This window comes from Harpia harpyja, chromosome 23 (assembly GCF_026419915.1).
Source record: "Harpia harpyja isolate bHarHar1 chromosome 23, bHarHar1 primary haplotype, whole genome shotgun sequence".
In the NCBI taxonomy this organism is placed as follows: Eukaryota; Metazoa; Chordata; class Aves; order Accipitriformes; family Accipitridae; genus Harpia; species Harpia harpyja.
Genome location: NC_068962.1, coordinates 13511129 through 13528202, shown reverse-complemented (window position 1 = coordinate 13528202; position 17074 = coordinate 13511129). Strand labels below are relative to the sequence as shown.

The window sequence follows — 17074 nt, the reverse complement described above, 5'->3', positions numbered from 1 at the left end:
TATTCAAAAAAAAATAATAATTTGGAAATCCCCAAATGCCTGATCTGTTATGGTGGAAGTTTAATTAGACCTAAAACCAATTTGAAAGTGTCAGCAATATCTTTTCTGAAGAGCATTTAGGTATACTCCATTTAATAATAACGTGACATGAAGTAAGTAATGAAATTATTACCGTAGGAGTGAAAATTGTTTTAAAAGAAAGACTATTATTCATAGTGAATACCACATGTTTAAGTGACTGGCATTGCATTAATAATTATAGTAGTTATCACTCTCCATTGAAGAGAAAATATATTCAGATTACTAGCTCTATTATATTATAGTAAAAAGAAAAAGAAGACAGATATAACAAATGTTATTGCCAAGTTGGGGTAGTCATTTGCCAAATTCTATTCCCATTATTAGTAGCCAATTTGTTTTGAAGTCACTGAAAATCTAGGTAAGAAAACTGTTATTCATACAAACATATTTCATTGATAGAAAGCCAAATAGATAGAAACACAGAGTGAATTAAAAAAAATGCATATTTGCATGTCTTTTTGTTTTCTTCACCATATTCTATCTGTCCCAAATATAACAGACATTAAGAAAAATTAAAAGCTTATTCTAGTTTCCATTGTTTTATGACAAGCAGAGTTTCTGCATAGGGGAGATGGGCATGAAAAAAATGCTGGTTCAAGTTGTGCTTTCTATCGTAAATAGTTAGATAAGCTAGAATTGCCTTTACCTTGGCAGACTTCTTCAAATAACCATTTCCCACGATGACCACCCTGGTTTCCCAGGGATTGGAAGATCTCTCTAGCACTTCTCCCACTTGCCCATTAGACTGCTCGGTATTCTTTAAATAGTTGTAATGCCAGTAGGTCACAATCAAAAGAATGGCCACCTTGGATACATGCAGAAATTACACATACAGCAAAACACCATCTCTGCTACAAAAAAAAAACCAAAACAAAAAAACTATTGCCTAAAAGCTATTGGTTGCACCCATCGTAGTTATTCACTGATGCAAAATCAGATTCTTCCAAAAAGAGGGCTAGTTCACCATCGCACTAAGAATGCTGTGAAGCAGATTCAGTCTATCACTCCTAACAAACCTGTCTGGAACTGCTTGTTACTCCAGGGACAGACAGAAGGAAGAGCAGAGGTGCCCCATTTTGCCCTTTCAGCCAAACATATGCATTTTCTACTACCCTTCATGCATCTTTCTTCCCTACAGGTACTGTAGCCCTTCCTCCACTGAAGAAGTAAGTCTCCTTCACATAGAACACAACCGTGAGGTTCACTTTGCCCCAAAAAGCCCCTCGTGATGCATGTTCTGGAGAGTCCGTTCAAAAGGTCCTTGTGCGGGTCACTCCTCACCTCCCTCAATACTGTACATTGAAATGGATTCAGTGTCCAGATTTACCTGGCCAATTATTAATTTCTAAGGCAAAGGAATCAGTGAAGAAAAGAGGACATAAAGACCACGTTCCAAAGCCCCAGGCAGAAGACCACGAGCTGAATGATCACACTGAAACCAAGGTGCCCATTTCTGCATAGCTGCCAAAATAAACCCAGCACTGCTCAAACTCTGGGCTGATTTGAGAAATCAGCATATCCAGTCACATAGTTACCAGGGCGGGTTTGGTATTTTCAGGGCTTTTTTTCCCCCTTTTTTGATTGAATTCTTTGCTGCTCTGATCATGCGAAGAACTTTTTAACCGTGAATATTCAAGATGCATGCTTTCATTATTTGAGCATTTCTTTCTCCCTTTAGCAGCATTGCTCTGAACAAAAATTGTCCTGTAACATCGTGAGTGCCAGAGAAACACACTGCTACATTTCTCACATGAAAACCTTCCAGCAGCATCAGGAACTTAGCACTCCTGGTAAAACATCTGCTGGACACAGTTAACCTTGACAGTCCTGTGAGCAAAAATATTAATAACAAAACCAGCCTACGCTGTGGGCATATGTGTCTACTGATGTTCCTGTACAAAAGGCCTTCACCTCAGACTCTGTCCATCTCCACTACCACGTCAAAAAGATCGGTGAACTGAGTTAACTCATATTTCAACTCATGCTACAGCAATTGGGAAACAGCACTGAGCATAGTGCACATAAGGACTGCAAAAAATTTTCTGTTAATACTAGAACAAAATTTTAACATCATTAAAGATTTTTTTGGTGCCTATTCCTTCACACAGCACACACGTTGTGTCAAAATTATGCAAAAGGGCTCCTTGTACATCTGCAGGGAATGCACACAGCAGCAGTACACTCCTCCCATATAAGGCTGCCAGCAACTTGTACAAACTCTTTTTCTCCTCAAACACTTATTTTCCTGGAACCAGTAACTACTCTTGCAAAGAACAGTTTTGGTCTAAATTTCTGACTAGTTTATGACTTTTTCACCTTGGTTAGCAATTACCATTTAATTGAAATAGCATTTCTCCTGCTTTGAGTTTTCAAAGTGAAGCAGTCATTTAAACTTTGCAAATGGGATTGGGACTGATTAGCTTTATCAATGGAGCCAAGTCAAAACTGAGTGCCGGGCAAAAGACTTCGTATTACGTGCAGAGAGAGAGCAGGTAGGACGTAGTTCCCAATTCTCCCACGTATGGGAAAGTAAAGTCCCTCCCTACACACGAGCAGGTCTACAATGTTCTCTAGAAGAGCAGAAAGACTCAAACAGGTCTGCAAATTGACATCACACCAGTGAGGTGGGACTCAACAGCAGAATCTCACACCCATGGCACTAGGTAACTCGGCCCCCGCAGGACAGCTGGCATTCACAGGGCCAGGGACAAGCCTACACACTTGTACAACAGCTCAGTGACACCTGCACAACAACATTAACACGCACATCTTACTCGCAGTGTAAAGAAGATGCGTCATGGTACAAATTACAGGAGAATATCAGAAGACGCTTTGAATAGGCATTCCAAATAGCAGGGCAAAAGCAACTGAATTCCCTTGCAGAAACTCCTTTTAAAGTGTTTTTTGGTTTTTTCCAGAGGTATGTCTAAGGATTTTACTTCTTCCTTCCTTTAAGAGAAAAGTCCTTCCCTTGCCTGCATGCAATCACACTCCATTAATTCAGAACAGCTGCTGTTATAGAGAAGTTAACTGTTGTGATTTCTCACGTTGAATTTCTATCATTCTTCTCCACTTGCTTTTTTGTTTCAATAAAATTTAAGAGTAATCCAAATTGATAGTATTTATTTATACCTTGTCTACAAAGAAATTCTTTTCCATTTCTGCTGGTAATTGGGCCATTTCTGTTACAATTCGCTTATTAATTCAGCAGAACAAAGCTCACCTTAGTAAGTTATGCACATTAATAACAGCCTATTACCCATGTCGCCTTCTTATGAATCAATTAAGTCTAATGTCCAAACTTTAAAATGAGCAGAAGAGACATATTTCTGCATAATGAACTCTGTTAAAAAGCCAACAAATGTTCATAAAGACTTACTACCTCTATCTACACAGGCTTTTAATAGAAGATATTCGTGTTTATATAAGAAATATCATCTACTACATTTTTCTAAAGTTTGCCTCTACTTGAGCCTGAGGTTTAATGAACTCATCAAGACCACCAAGCATACCAGGTTTTGGTTTCTTTTTTTCAACTCCCTGCCCATCTCTTAGGCCTGCTGAAATGCTGAGCCATGACTTCCATTCTTCCTCTCACAGGACAACTATTATTCTGAAATTAATGAACCTTCTCCAGACAACTGCTGTCAGAGCGCACACGGCTCAGATGTACCGGTAGACATTTCAGGCAGCTCACAACACCATCTTTTCTGACCTGAGCAGCCTGTCAGTTTTGCTTTGGGTGTTTGACATCCAGGGTGTTTCTCCCTCTAATGCTGCTATTGTAAGACTCCTTCCAGAGAGCTCTAACTTCTGCCTGATTTCTTCTCGCTTCCCTGGAAAGCCTTAAATGTCTAACCAGGGACAGTCACTTGAGTGATAAAAATAATGGACTTCGCAGTTTGAGGAACACGATGAAATACTAAATGTTAATCTAGATCAGTCCATAATGGACATTTTTCTGTTTTTTCAGGGGAATTTTTTTTTCCCCTCAACATCAAAACATTTAAATCTATCCTATCCTTTTTTCTAATTTTTAATAAGATTTCTACTGAAAATGACATTTCAGAATTAACAGCTGATAAAAAAAAATTCAGCACGTTAAAAATGTTGCCCCTTCCCATTATTTCTCCTTCCCCGTATCTAAATTATCCAACAACAACAACAAAATTTATGAATTTCTAGGAGTTTCTATCTCCTCTAAGCTGCAGTTTGGACAAATTTATTACTGCCCAAGTAATAAATACTGCCTAGCTTCAGCTGTTTTTCATGCATTTGAGTGGACTTCTATGTATGAAACACACACACCACAGGAAAATATTACAGCTCTGACTCAGAAAAGCATGTAAGCACATTAAACAGGCACTTATCTGCGTAAGCACAAACATGGAAAGGCACGACATTAGAAGGCATGACAAATTCAGAAAGAGAAACAGTTGAATTAATGTAAAATATATGGAAGAGAAAATCTGGTTGAGTTCAAGGTTTTGGAGGGTATTCCAGGTGTTTGTTTATTACCGTTTTCAAGTTTTTCAAAACCTATTTTCACATCTTGTTTCAGGTAAAAATCTTGCTACCATTTTCCATAAGAAAAAGACAGGTGTCTCAATAAAGACAAAATGGTTTTGGCACAAGCACACACTATAAATGTTTCTATTTTCCATGCGCTTATTTAGATACCTCACTGGATTATTTATAAACTAGTATAAGTCTTTCACACGGAGTGTAGATACAGAGGTACAAATTGACTGGCATCTTCTCTTCTGTGGAAGAGGCTTGTAAATCTTGATCTGTGTGACAGAAATCATAAATGGATTTGATTCACTCTTGGATCACTCTGGATTTGATGTGGCCAAACAATAGGATCTGGCACTTCTCAATCAACTTTCAGAGTCTACTTGTAAAAAACCCTAAAGCTTGCTTCATGACTAGAAACTGTGAAGCAGAAATTCGTGACTGCAAATAGAGGCTGTAGAGCAAAAATGTTCCAGCTTCCCAGCCAACTCTTCCTGGTGAGCTACTGCTCTCTTAATCATCATTATTGTTACACAGCAATTTAAATATGAACACAGAATAGCTTCAGTCTACATTGCCTGACTTTACAATTCTCTTAGCTCCCAACACTCCTGTCATAGGGAACTACTTTTGCCACTTGGTGCTTTTAGCAGCTACACACAATGACTATGTGAAGTAAGAATGCCTGCCAAAAAAAAATTAATCTGGACTACATAAAACCTTAACCTATAATCTGTGACCACTCTCTTGTTCTACAAGTCTATGTTCACAATCCGCTGGAAAATACACATTTCCCAAATTTCTGTGACTGGAAATATATAATCTCCTAAATATTAACAATTTTTACCACTTCTAAAAACTCTTACAAAGTAGTATTGCAATTAAGAACAAAACATAAAACAAGCATCGGAGGGAACAAAGTATGGATGATCTCATCCAAGGCAATTGTTTGTTAATCTATAACTCTCCAGCTATGAAAGTACAATTTGAACTTTAAATCCTAAAGCTGGCTTCAGCAAATGGAAGATGCAACGAGCCTGCATTCATGCAAATACCTTGGGAAGAAAAGCAACATAACCTATTCCTGTTCTTGGATGACAGCCACTAACTCACCCTGAGGTGGGACTTTGCTGCTGGAGGGGTGCACCAGGAGGAGGAGGAGGGCAAAACTCAAGGGGCAGAGGTTCGGGTAAGCTCAGGAGGGAGGAATACTGCGGTGTGTTTAGGGCCCAGGCTAATATGAACAGGTATTTTTTATTTTTCGGGTTTTTTTCTGTGTTTGTATCAGGTATTGTTGAAAGGAAGTCATTTGGAAGTATTTACACCACTGTTCAACTGCAGTTGAACATACAGCTTTTGTGCCTAAGAATGATATCATGTTTTAGAGAAAAATAACAAAACCTTACCAACTACAACACAAAAGTCATATAAGCTCTATACTATTGTCTTCATAATGTTAGAATTTCACAATTCTAATTAATGAAAACATTATCTTTCATGATAACAGTCTATCTGAATATTTAGTTTTAGTTTTAGTCCTTAAGTTACAATCTTTTCAAGTTAATGGACTTCAAATTTTTTTTACAAGATTACATAAATAACCAGAAAAATAAGATAAATAAGATTTTTGTTTTAATGTGTCCATCAGTTAAAGGGTTAATGATGTTGGCACTCATATAGTCAGAGCCTGGCTTCAGCATCCACTGAGGTAAATGAGAAAGTTCATGCCTCTTCACATTATTGTTTACTTTGCCTGGCTCCAGATCAAACAAAACATTACTTTCGATCCAGAATCAAACCTAAGCTCTGCAACAGCCAAACCTTGCAAGTCTGTATGTCTTCAGAGGTCAAAATCATGAAACATTAATTTCTCTGCTAAGTCAGATCCTACAGTGGTTACAAACATTTGAAAATGTAATAAATCCTACTACATTTAGGAACAAACCTAATTAAAGAAATCCATCAGTATGAAGCCAGCAAAGCAGCAAAACTTCTGGTTCTCACAACCTTTCTTATTTGCTGAAAACTATAATACAAGTATGAAACAAAACACGTTGAAGTGATACCAAAGAGGCACACATTGCATGACCAGGTTAGAGTCCCACCGGCAAGAGCTGTTGCTTTGAAATTCAAAGCAAGTTTTTTTTCATATTTATGACATTTCCAATGACATTTATTCAAACAATCAATCTCTCTCTAGTGCATTACAAGACAGTTTCCTCTGAAACGGGTGACACCATTAACTGCAGTTGAACAACTGGAATTGGCTTCCAGCTTCTGGAAAAACAAAATAGCAATGGGCAGCTGTCCTTCAGATGCAGTTTTTTTCCATACTACCTTTTTTATTCTGGCAATATTTGGAAAGCAGTTCTTGGCCTTTGACAGAAAGTCTGTATTTGTTCTCTAGCCTCTTTGCCACTGCTGAACACTAACATTGCAGTAAACTGTCCATTCATACCAGTGCATACATTAGTCATCCTGAACAAAAAGTCAGCTTGGATGGATACAAATCAGGGTGATGCCCACAGCAGGGCTGAGAACATAGCTTAGCATGCAATGAGAAAGCCAAGGTGGTCTTTACAGCATCACCATGTTCTCCTTCATTTAATCTCTGAATCTGTTTCTTTCAAATAAACCCTATAAAGATAACATCCTTCTCAATGACTTTCAAAGTTACAAAAATATTTTCACTTCCCACAGAGGTAGAACAGATATAATCCAAAGAAAGGGAAACCCTTTTAGCACAAAAGAAAACACAGTGGTCCTGAATGAGAGCAATTCACAGTCCACACTGGGATCCTTCCTTTTGATGACACCAAATTGCCTGATCTATAGATACTGAATTCACTACAAAGTTTTCAAGGAAATACAAGGACATGACAAACTAATAGCTACCTACCAGTATGTCTATACCATGCGATGGAGTTTGGTGAACAAACTGTGGAGGTAGCAACAGCCCCCATTGACTAGGTGAACAGTATCACCCAGCAGTACAGTCCTGCATCTTAAATATACACATAAGGATGATGTTACTGCTAATGCTGAATTTTAGTATTCCCTAATTCAGGGTGCTAACCATACAATTTTAATAGATGCCTTTTACTGTAATTTCTGCATTTAAAGGCTATATATAGTGTATGAAAGTATTTCCCATACAAGAAAGCATGGGTCTATTATCTATAATGACAAAAAGATCTTGGGAAAGTTCAGGGTTTCTGTTCCCCAGGCACACACAGACGGAGTAAATTACATAAAAGCTGCAACTGTATAACCTCCTACCCCACCCAACACAGAGAGCTGAATTCATTCCCTCAAAATGAATAGGGGACCAAAAAAGGCCTGAAAGAGAAAAACAAGGCGGCACCTGCATGGACCTCCACAGGTCCATATAGGCAGCTGTCCATGCCAGCTCCCTCGGTACTGCTCGCGCTGCCTCCCACAGCAGAGGACAAACAGACCTCACCCTTTCATCCTTCTGCACACAACCCACCGCAAAAACACAAGCCCACTATTTACTACAAGAATTTCTCTACTGATCCTGAACACATCCCAGCCTCGCATCAGTCCTCCCGCACAGCGCAGCTATCCCAGCCTCTGATCCCCGGCTTGGGAAGGCAGAAGCTGGGGTGTGCAGGGGGGGAATAGAAATCACTGATGTTGAAGTAACAGATTTAGAGGTCTGCCTCGACAGGGTTCATGCAGCCACGGCATGTCCCGAGAGCATGCAATAGCTCTGTTGTGTGTTCAAGGGGCATGGCAGAAAAGGAGGGAGTTCAGCATAAATGTAAAGAATTAAAAAAACATCACTTTGTGGTTATGTGATGTTAGAAATTGCAATAAGGTATGCTGGCAGCTGTCACAGTTCTTCCCCCTTAACATTAATAAGACACACTAGAATGCAATTAAGATGATTTTACTGACTTCTTAAAAAAAAAAAATAAATAAAAAAAGGAACCAAAACCCCAACGCATTCAAGCTCTCTAAAGCTACACTTGACTTTGATGAGGTCACAAACTTGACAGCAAATTGCATTGGGAAGTCATTACTATCTCTATTGCAGTAACAACTAGGGAAGCCCCCAACTGATACCAGGACTCCGGCTGTGCAATCCAAAACATATGCAAGTCAAATATGTGTGTACATATGGAAAGAACAGTCTGTGCAGATACGGGATTTACAGCTGAGAGAGACCAAGGCAAGGAGTAGGGGCAGGAAAGTGCAGAACACAGGCAGTGAGTGGCTTGGAAGCAAGTAGCTGAGTAGCTGAATCTCAGTTCAATCTGATTTCACTCAAATACTTTAATTTCAAGAAAAGCATTGCATACTGAAAGCAAGTGTATTTCAGACACATCAAGCATTCAGGAGCAAAACTGATAGCTCTAGGCATACAACTGTGGTTTCCTAGAATATCTCATGAGAGTCTGAACACCTTAATACCACAAGTGGCCTATACAGAAATCACACAGAAATTGCACCAATTTAGCTAAACTGGTTTGCAAGCTGACTTATTTACATCAGAGCTAGCCTCTGGTGCATTCTGTTAAGAGTGGGAAAATTGGTTTGGAAGCCAAACTGAGCTAAATGAGTACTGGGCACTCTTAACCTGATTGAACCATGGTCATACAAGCTTGCTACACCGATTTGGGTAAATCAGCTTTAGCAGACCATTTAGTTAAATCAGTGCCAATTCTGTATTTAGGCCACAAATACGATTCACTCTTTTTTCCACTTTTCACATTGTTCATTTCTCAGTAGTACAGCTTATGTGAAAACAAACGTACCACAATGAAATAGAGAGCACAAATGCCTATTTCAGTCACACATATAGCAGAATTATATTTAAAACACTCAAAAGGAGATTTGGTCTGTCCAAATGTATGCATCTCTCTCTTAACCATCTAGGCCTATATCTCTAACTATTAAGAAGATGGGGAACTTAGATTCGTAATTTTAGATGCTCTGAATTGCACCTCCTGGCTGCCTAGCTGAAAAATTATATACCACAACATTTGAGAACTTTTCAAGCAGAAATTGTGTAGAGGATTCTGTAATAGGGATATAATGGATCTGCAAATAGGATAAAAAAGTAGAGGCAGTTCTTCCTGCAATTTTAAGTTTGTAAGTCTAACCATGTTTGAAAACAGAAGGGTATTGTTCATTATATTTAACAGTGCTGAGCTGTGAGTCTACAGGGATGATTTTATTATTATTATTATTATTATTATTTTTTACCCACTAAAGGGAAAAAAAAGGGCTATGGACTCTGCCCACATATTCTGTTTTGCAGGATCAGATATCTAAGCTCATGAGATGTACCACTAGCTCTACAGGTGTGAAGACCCACACTTACAGAATGGAGCCTTGCTGATGAATCTTGCTACAGAGGAGTAACGGGTTACTTAAATCTAGACAGTCCTCAAGTGATAAGAAAAAATAAATAGGAAAAAATAAAGAGGAAAGACAAGTGAATTAGAAAAATAGGAAATAGCCAAAAGAAAATCAGTTTGCTCTAAAAATTAACGAATTTATGAAATAAGGATTATGATAATTCATATGTATGAATTAAAAAAAGTTAAGAAAAATCTAAATTTAGTGCAAAACTAGAACTGTCTCTGACTGTGCAAATCTTGGCACAGTTTTCCTTTCTACACTATTACCAATAAGGCATTCCAAAGCGAACCTCTGATGAAAGGTGTCATAAAATCATCATTCACACATACCGACTTTCATATTCTTGGTTGTTCTGTTTCTTCCTGTTTGTTCCAAAATAATTCCAATTTTCGTAAAGTGGTCTGATTATGAACACAGACAAATCAGTTTATCAAGACTGTCTGACACTTTAATTTCCATCATTTATAATTCAGGAAAAGGGATACTGCAAATCTCCAAGCTTCATTTTCAATTTTTACTGCTCTTCTGCTGCCTTTCTGAGTCTTCATCTTAATTGAATGGATACAAAATAAGTCTGCTAAACCCAGTAATAAAAATGTATCCTAGAGGTCAAGCAACACAGCATTTTATGTTATGTCAAGTCACTTGTTCTTCTGCTCATTTTTTGCCTCTCATTCTTCATATCAAACTATAACATTAGCTAATAGCATTAACAGTGCCATCTTTAAAGACAGAAAATTGATGACACGGTCAAGGACAACGATTCCACTTTTTTATGGTATTAATCCATAGCAGAAACAGTTCACTGTGAAATTCCCCTTGAAAATAATGTAAGACTCCTACAGCCCAGCAAACGATTTCCAGTTCTAGATTACTTAGAAGCACGACTTCTTTAACCAGTATCAGAATTCGAGAGGCACGTTAAGTGAATAATGAAGCAAACCACCTATTCTTCATTGCTGTGAGCATAAAAATACATTATAAATCATAAGCACTACGTATCACAAAAACATTTTTATTGCCATAGTATAAATCTAACACCACCACCCCCCCCAAAAAAGAAAAAAAATCTAATAAAAAAGACTACTACAAAGCTTTGGATAGCTTTTAAGACATTAAACATCAGGAATTAGCTCAAGCCTAGGACTCCAGAGGTCATCAGATTCCTGTATTCTAGACAACAACTGAGAAAAAAATTAGTCCTTTCCATTCTACAAAGAAAAATTTAAATAAGAGGGGTTTGTTGAACAGTTTCTTCTAGACTTTACCTTTTCACCAAAGAAAAGCATGAGATAAGATCAAAGGAGGAAAACGGGCTTAGGAAACATGTTTATTAGGCTTCTAATTCATTCATATTTTTCCTTTATTAAAGGAAGGGGAATCCCTGCACTGGGAAATGTAGAAAAAATTGACATTGTCTTTTAAAAGTTCCACCCCCTCATTTATAGTTGTCTTCACCTTTTCTCTGCAGAGCAAGATGTTAGCCATTCTTGACACTATATTCTGTGGTTCTCTCCCAAAAGAACAGAAATAACTACCAGCTGATATCACATAAATGTAACTTTTGCAGAAGAGTACCCCACAATGGTCTACAGCTCACCTATTCTTCTTAGCCTCAAATAATTTTAAAATGTTCTCTCTGTTTAAAAAAGTAGAAGAATCATCTGGTATTTGAGGTTCCTCAAAGCCTGATTAGGATACTTTCTTACCGCTGCAGTACCAGTGTTCTTCCAACAGCAGCCCTAAAGAAAGTTTTGAGATGGAGAAAAAGCCTTGATTTGAGTATGTCAGTTCAGAATGTACAGTACAGCCTCCCTTAGGATAATTTTATTCAAGGCTATTTTGTAAAAAACTAGTGAGCTAGAAATAAAGGGAAAAAAAATCTCCATGCTACTTAATGGTTTTCCTGAATTTCAAATATTAAAGGTTTATCTTAGTAGCCTCTTCTTTTTAACATGACCTATTTTTCGATTTCCTATGAACTGAAAAAACCCAGTATTTAGTTTTCTTGAAAATCACTGTATTACAATATTCATAATATTGGTACATATGGATACATACTTAACTGAGTGTTGTGTTGTTTTGGGTTTGTGTGGCGGGTTTTTTGGTTATCGGGTGAGGGCCCGCAGGGCCGGCTCCTGTCAGAAGCTGCCCGAAGCTGCCCCGGCTCCAGCCGGACCCGCCGCTGGCCCAGGCCGAGCCCCTCAGCGACGGCGGTAGCGCCGCTGGGAGAGCGGATTTCAGCAGGGGAACCCGCAGCCAGCCGGGGGAGTGGAGTGTGAGAGGAACCGCTCTGCGGGTACCGAGGTCCGTGAGGGAGGAGGCGATGCCCCCGCAGCCCGCGGTGAGGCGGCAGGCTGTCCCCCCCAGCCCGCCGAGGGGAGCGGGGGAGCGGAGGCCGCCCAAAATGGCCGGCACTCTGTGGTAGAGCCCGCGCTGGAGCAGCACGTGACTGAAGGACTGCGCCCTGTGGAAGGGACCCGCGCTGGAGCAGTCTGTGAGGAACTGCAGCCCGCGGGAAGGACCCACGCTGGAGCAGTTGGTGAAGGGCTGCCTCCCGCGGGAAGGACCCACGCTGGAGCAGTTGGCGAAGGGCTGCCTCCCGCGGGAGGGACGGACCCCACGGCGGAGCAGGGGCCGAGCGCGGAGTCCTCCTCACCCTGAGGAGGAAGGAGCGGCAGAGACCAGGGGTGAGGAACCGACCCCAGCCCCCGTCCCCTGCTCCCCTGGGGAGAGAGAACCGGGAGTGGGGCTGAGGCGGGAGGGCGGGGGGGAAGCTGTTCTCACGTTGGGGTTTACTTCCCAATAGCCTTGGTTTGGTTTGACTGGTAGCAAATTAAATTGATTTTGTTCCTTCCCCAAGTTGAGCCTGTCTTTTGCCCGTGACCATAAGTGGGGAGTGATCCCTCCCTGTCCTTGTCTCGACCCACGAGTGTTTCTTTATGTTTTCTCCTCATCCCACCGGGGCCGGGTTGGGGGCGAGTGAGCGAGCGGCTGCGTGGTGCTTTGTTACCAGCTGGGCTGAAACCACGACGTGTCTAACACGGTTACACCTCAATGACATCTATGTCACATATTTCCAGGCATTTATCTTCAAAATCTCCTGTCTAAAAAGCTACAAATACTGCAGAACAAGAACCCCTTTTGATAGAGAAGTTATGCACAAGCATCAATGTCAAGATGGTGAGCTACTGACTCTTTAGAAAAATAAAAAGCAAATGCATATACAGGATCACACTCTGAAGCTTACAGAGGTACACTGAATTTTTGCCATTCGGATACAGCTTCAGACAGATCCCTGGTAAACTGAAAGATTTGATACATTGCTTTTCAAAATTAAAGAACCATGTATAGAATTATGCCTAAGAAGACTCTAGCTCTGTACGAACAGGCATTGAGGCTCCTCCCTGTCCCTCTCCTTTCCCTTTCCCCCACCAATACTTTATCCTAATCAGCTGAAGAATTCCCAAGGACTGTGATTAAATGCAAATATTTTCACCCTACAAAACCGTTAACGTGTATTTTTTCTTCTCTAGGCAGCAGAATAAAACAAATGCAGAAGCAACCATAACCAACACAACCTACATTTCAGGGCAACACCAGTCCCTCATTTCCTGAGTCTTTCTTACTTTGTGGTCTTCAAACAAAAAAACCCTCCCCAGCAAGCCTTTTCTTTTCTCTCCCCTGGTCTTTCGTTTTATTTAATTGCCATTTCAAAAGTATCATTTTTCTTCAGCATCTCCTGGTTAGATTTTTCCTTTAGGATCCTCTCTCCTCAAGGTCTTAATGTATTTTTTTCAGATTGGTTTCCTATTTACAGGAGCACTCAAATCCTCTAGCACACTTAGGTTATCAACTTGACAAGGCTCAGTTTGTCCAGGATTCCCTGCATATTCTAGGAAATCCTTTCCTGATTGAGAGATTGCCAGACTAATGTGGGAAGCAGAGCGTCCTTCTTTTAAACACAAATACCCTTGATTCAAAAGAACACTACTATGAACTCCAATCTTTACAAAAAGCAAGGTGAGTATTTAGCTTGTTAAGTCGTGAAAATATTTTAAGATATTAGGGTTTTCACTCTAATAAATATCACGGCAGTGAAGGAGGACCTTCTTAACACCTCGTGGCAAATTCAGTTTAAAAAGCACTGTAGCTCGTTATCATGGCTACCAGCTCATAGCTTTTTCAGGACCAAACTAGTCACCCATGCCAACAATTTGCAATCACCGCTAGGAATACACAGAATTATTTTTTCATGTTAAACTCCTGCTATGGAAGGTTTGTTTTTTAAAGTTACGTGGTAAACGTGAAACACAATCTGTCCTACACTCCTGGTTCAGAACCAGCTTTGCCAAGTTCAGAACCTTGCACATCATCAGCATGGTGCACGTGCAGAACAGAAAGTATATGTGGCAGACTTAGAAAGCTATAATTCTATAAATTTTCTCTCCCTAAATACTTCACAATTGGTTTATTGCTTGGGAACATGCATCCAATTCTAAATAAAAAGTTGTATATTGTTCCAAGATCAGACATTACTCTGTGTAAGGAATCATGCTGAAATCCAGCGCTGCCTTATGCAGCTATTAACAACACACCAGAGAAGAACTTTTCAAACCTCAACAGATCAAAAGCCTCACAAGAAATCCCCAAAAGGCAGCTTTGTCCTGTCAAGGCTATAGGCAATGATCATTTCAGGTAGGAAAAAGAAACTGAGCTCACTTGTTTATCCTACATCTTGTTCCAAAGCAATTAACTGAACGAAGAAATTGCTTGCCTGTCCACGATCACAGCAGACTTAGCACTTGTCAACTGCCGTCTTTTGGAATTAATTCAGCCAACATCGTCACTAGCTTCAAGCACATCCTCAAATCTTGGCCAGGCGTAGCTAGATGTTTTTTTCCAGCACAGAAACACAGCAGTTAAACTATGAATGAATTTCCTGTAATAATTCAGTATAGCTTCCCTGATATGTAAAAGTAATGTAATGCTGAACTGGGAAGGGGTGTTTGTGGGGGAAGAGGGGGGAAAAAAAAAAAATAATAATCAAACTAACATCATTGGTGCCCCCAGGCCTCTGTAAAGGCAGATCTTCAAAACACTTCAGTGATTTTGATGGCAATGCTCTTGCTCTCCATGGCTTCTACCTTACAGAACAATTCAGGTTTCTGATCAAGTTAGCAAAATGCTTGGCTTTGTTTCACAATAAGCTGTTAAACAACATCATACTCATGAAAATGCATCCACCTATATAGGAAGAATTCACTCCTCTCTATAGGGAGAACTCACAGCTAGAATTCTTGTACATGAGAAGCAGGACACAAAAATGGGTGTTATTTCAGAATTGAGGACAGGTATTACCTATCCCTTTGGAAAAATATCTTACTAGAATTTACAGTAACTCAGTTACAACACTGCCATGTGCTTAGCCAATAATGATCATGTACACAGTTGAGCACAGCTAATTAACATATTAAAAAGCAGCAAAGAATAGTAACCAGCTTTCACTAACCAATGCAAATGCTCCTGAAATACAAAATTAAGTGCTACCATAAGTATTGCTCACACTGGGCATTTCCTTGGGATCTTGCCCTTTTATTCTTTTTGTTAAAAGTCTGATAAAACGTATCCCCTGGAAGTACAGCCTGCAAGCTCAACCATTCCTCCCATACCTGGTGGCTAAGGCTCACCATCAATCTACACTTCAAAAGCAGCTACAGAACACAACCAAGAATCAACATGAGATCACTGAAAATATTTAACAATCTTTCTAATATACTGCAGATTGAATTTGTAGCAGAGCCAGCTGTAAAGATTGACCAATATTTCTCATTTTAAGACTCTCTACTCTGTTCTGCCAGAATTTAACTGCACAGGCCAAATGCCAAATGTCTTTGCAAACATTCAGCAATCTGCAAGAAAGATGGAGAATTACATTGTTTTCAGGTGTATTGAATTTTGGAAACCTTTTATTTCAGAAATGCTAATGGTAAGTTTTGGAGGAAAAACTTTGACAAACTGTATCTGTGCCAAACCCCACCTTAATTCAATCTCCTTCTGTTCATGTCCTATAAAGCAATTTTTACTAACATGACTGAAGAGTCTTCTCCCATGTAGACCCTGCCTCAGTCAGTTCACAAAATAGACAATGTTTTCTTACTGAATTCAAAGTTTTCTTTTTTCCGTATTTTTCAGGTGTGGGATATATGCCTCCTCCTCTGAATACACTCCTCCAACTCTGCTCTGCAAACAAAGTTATCAATATATTATGAGGACTTCCTCTCATATTCATTACTGCGTATATCCAAATGGCTACACAGTCCCAGTTTACTCCCACCATAGATCCACTGAATGAGAAAGAAAAAAAAGGACGGACCTTGAGATGATTATGTACGCTTAAATCTTTGGGCACAGAAACCAGCAAACAATCCCTAACCTCCTTTAAAAAGTACCTAAGCTCTCCTTTGCACTACATTTGACAGTCACCAACTAAAATACAGTTCCCCTTTTTTTTACTGCATTATTTGAGCACTGCATAATTTTTTAAGTTATTTTTTTATTTTCTAAAGTAAGAGAACACTTGTACCTTCCCGGTTTGCAGACAGGGTGAACCACAGAAGATGTTACAGCCTCGCAAAGACATAAACCTGGATCTCCAGAATTCCCTGCTAACACTTCAGTCACTGAGCTTTCTTTACTGTCCGTGTCCCTCCTAGCCTGACCAAATGAGTTCATCACAACACAATCCCTACGCCATTCACCGCTTTCACTGTAATATGACTTTTTGCATCTTCCACTTAAATGTTGGGTTTGTGCTTCTCTTTATTCAGTATTCCTCACAAGAAGCAGAGGTGTATGAACTTGACTTGAATTGATCCTCTCTTCCTTCTAAAAAAAATACAATGAAATGAAAAAATACAGATAAATTAATAATAAAACAGGTTGCAACACTTCAAAGATGAAAAATCATGGTATGTTGTTATCAACACGATCCGATGAAAATGATTGCCAAATCTGATTGTATTTAATATATCCCCTTAACAACAGCTGAAGAAGGGAAAGCTGCATCCCTGGGAGACATCATTTT

The 17074-nt window shown here is 39.5% G+C and overlaps 1 protein-coding gene across 8 annotated transcripts in view; it reads right to left on the bottom strand.

Annotated features, from left to right (window-relative positions):
• KCNC2 (potassium voltage-gated channel subfamily C member 2) overlaps nucleotides 1-17074 on the bottom strand; it is a 103200-nt gene that overhangs the window by 72177 nt on the left and 13949 nt on the right. The window lies entirely within an intron of this gene.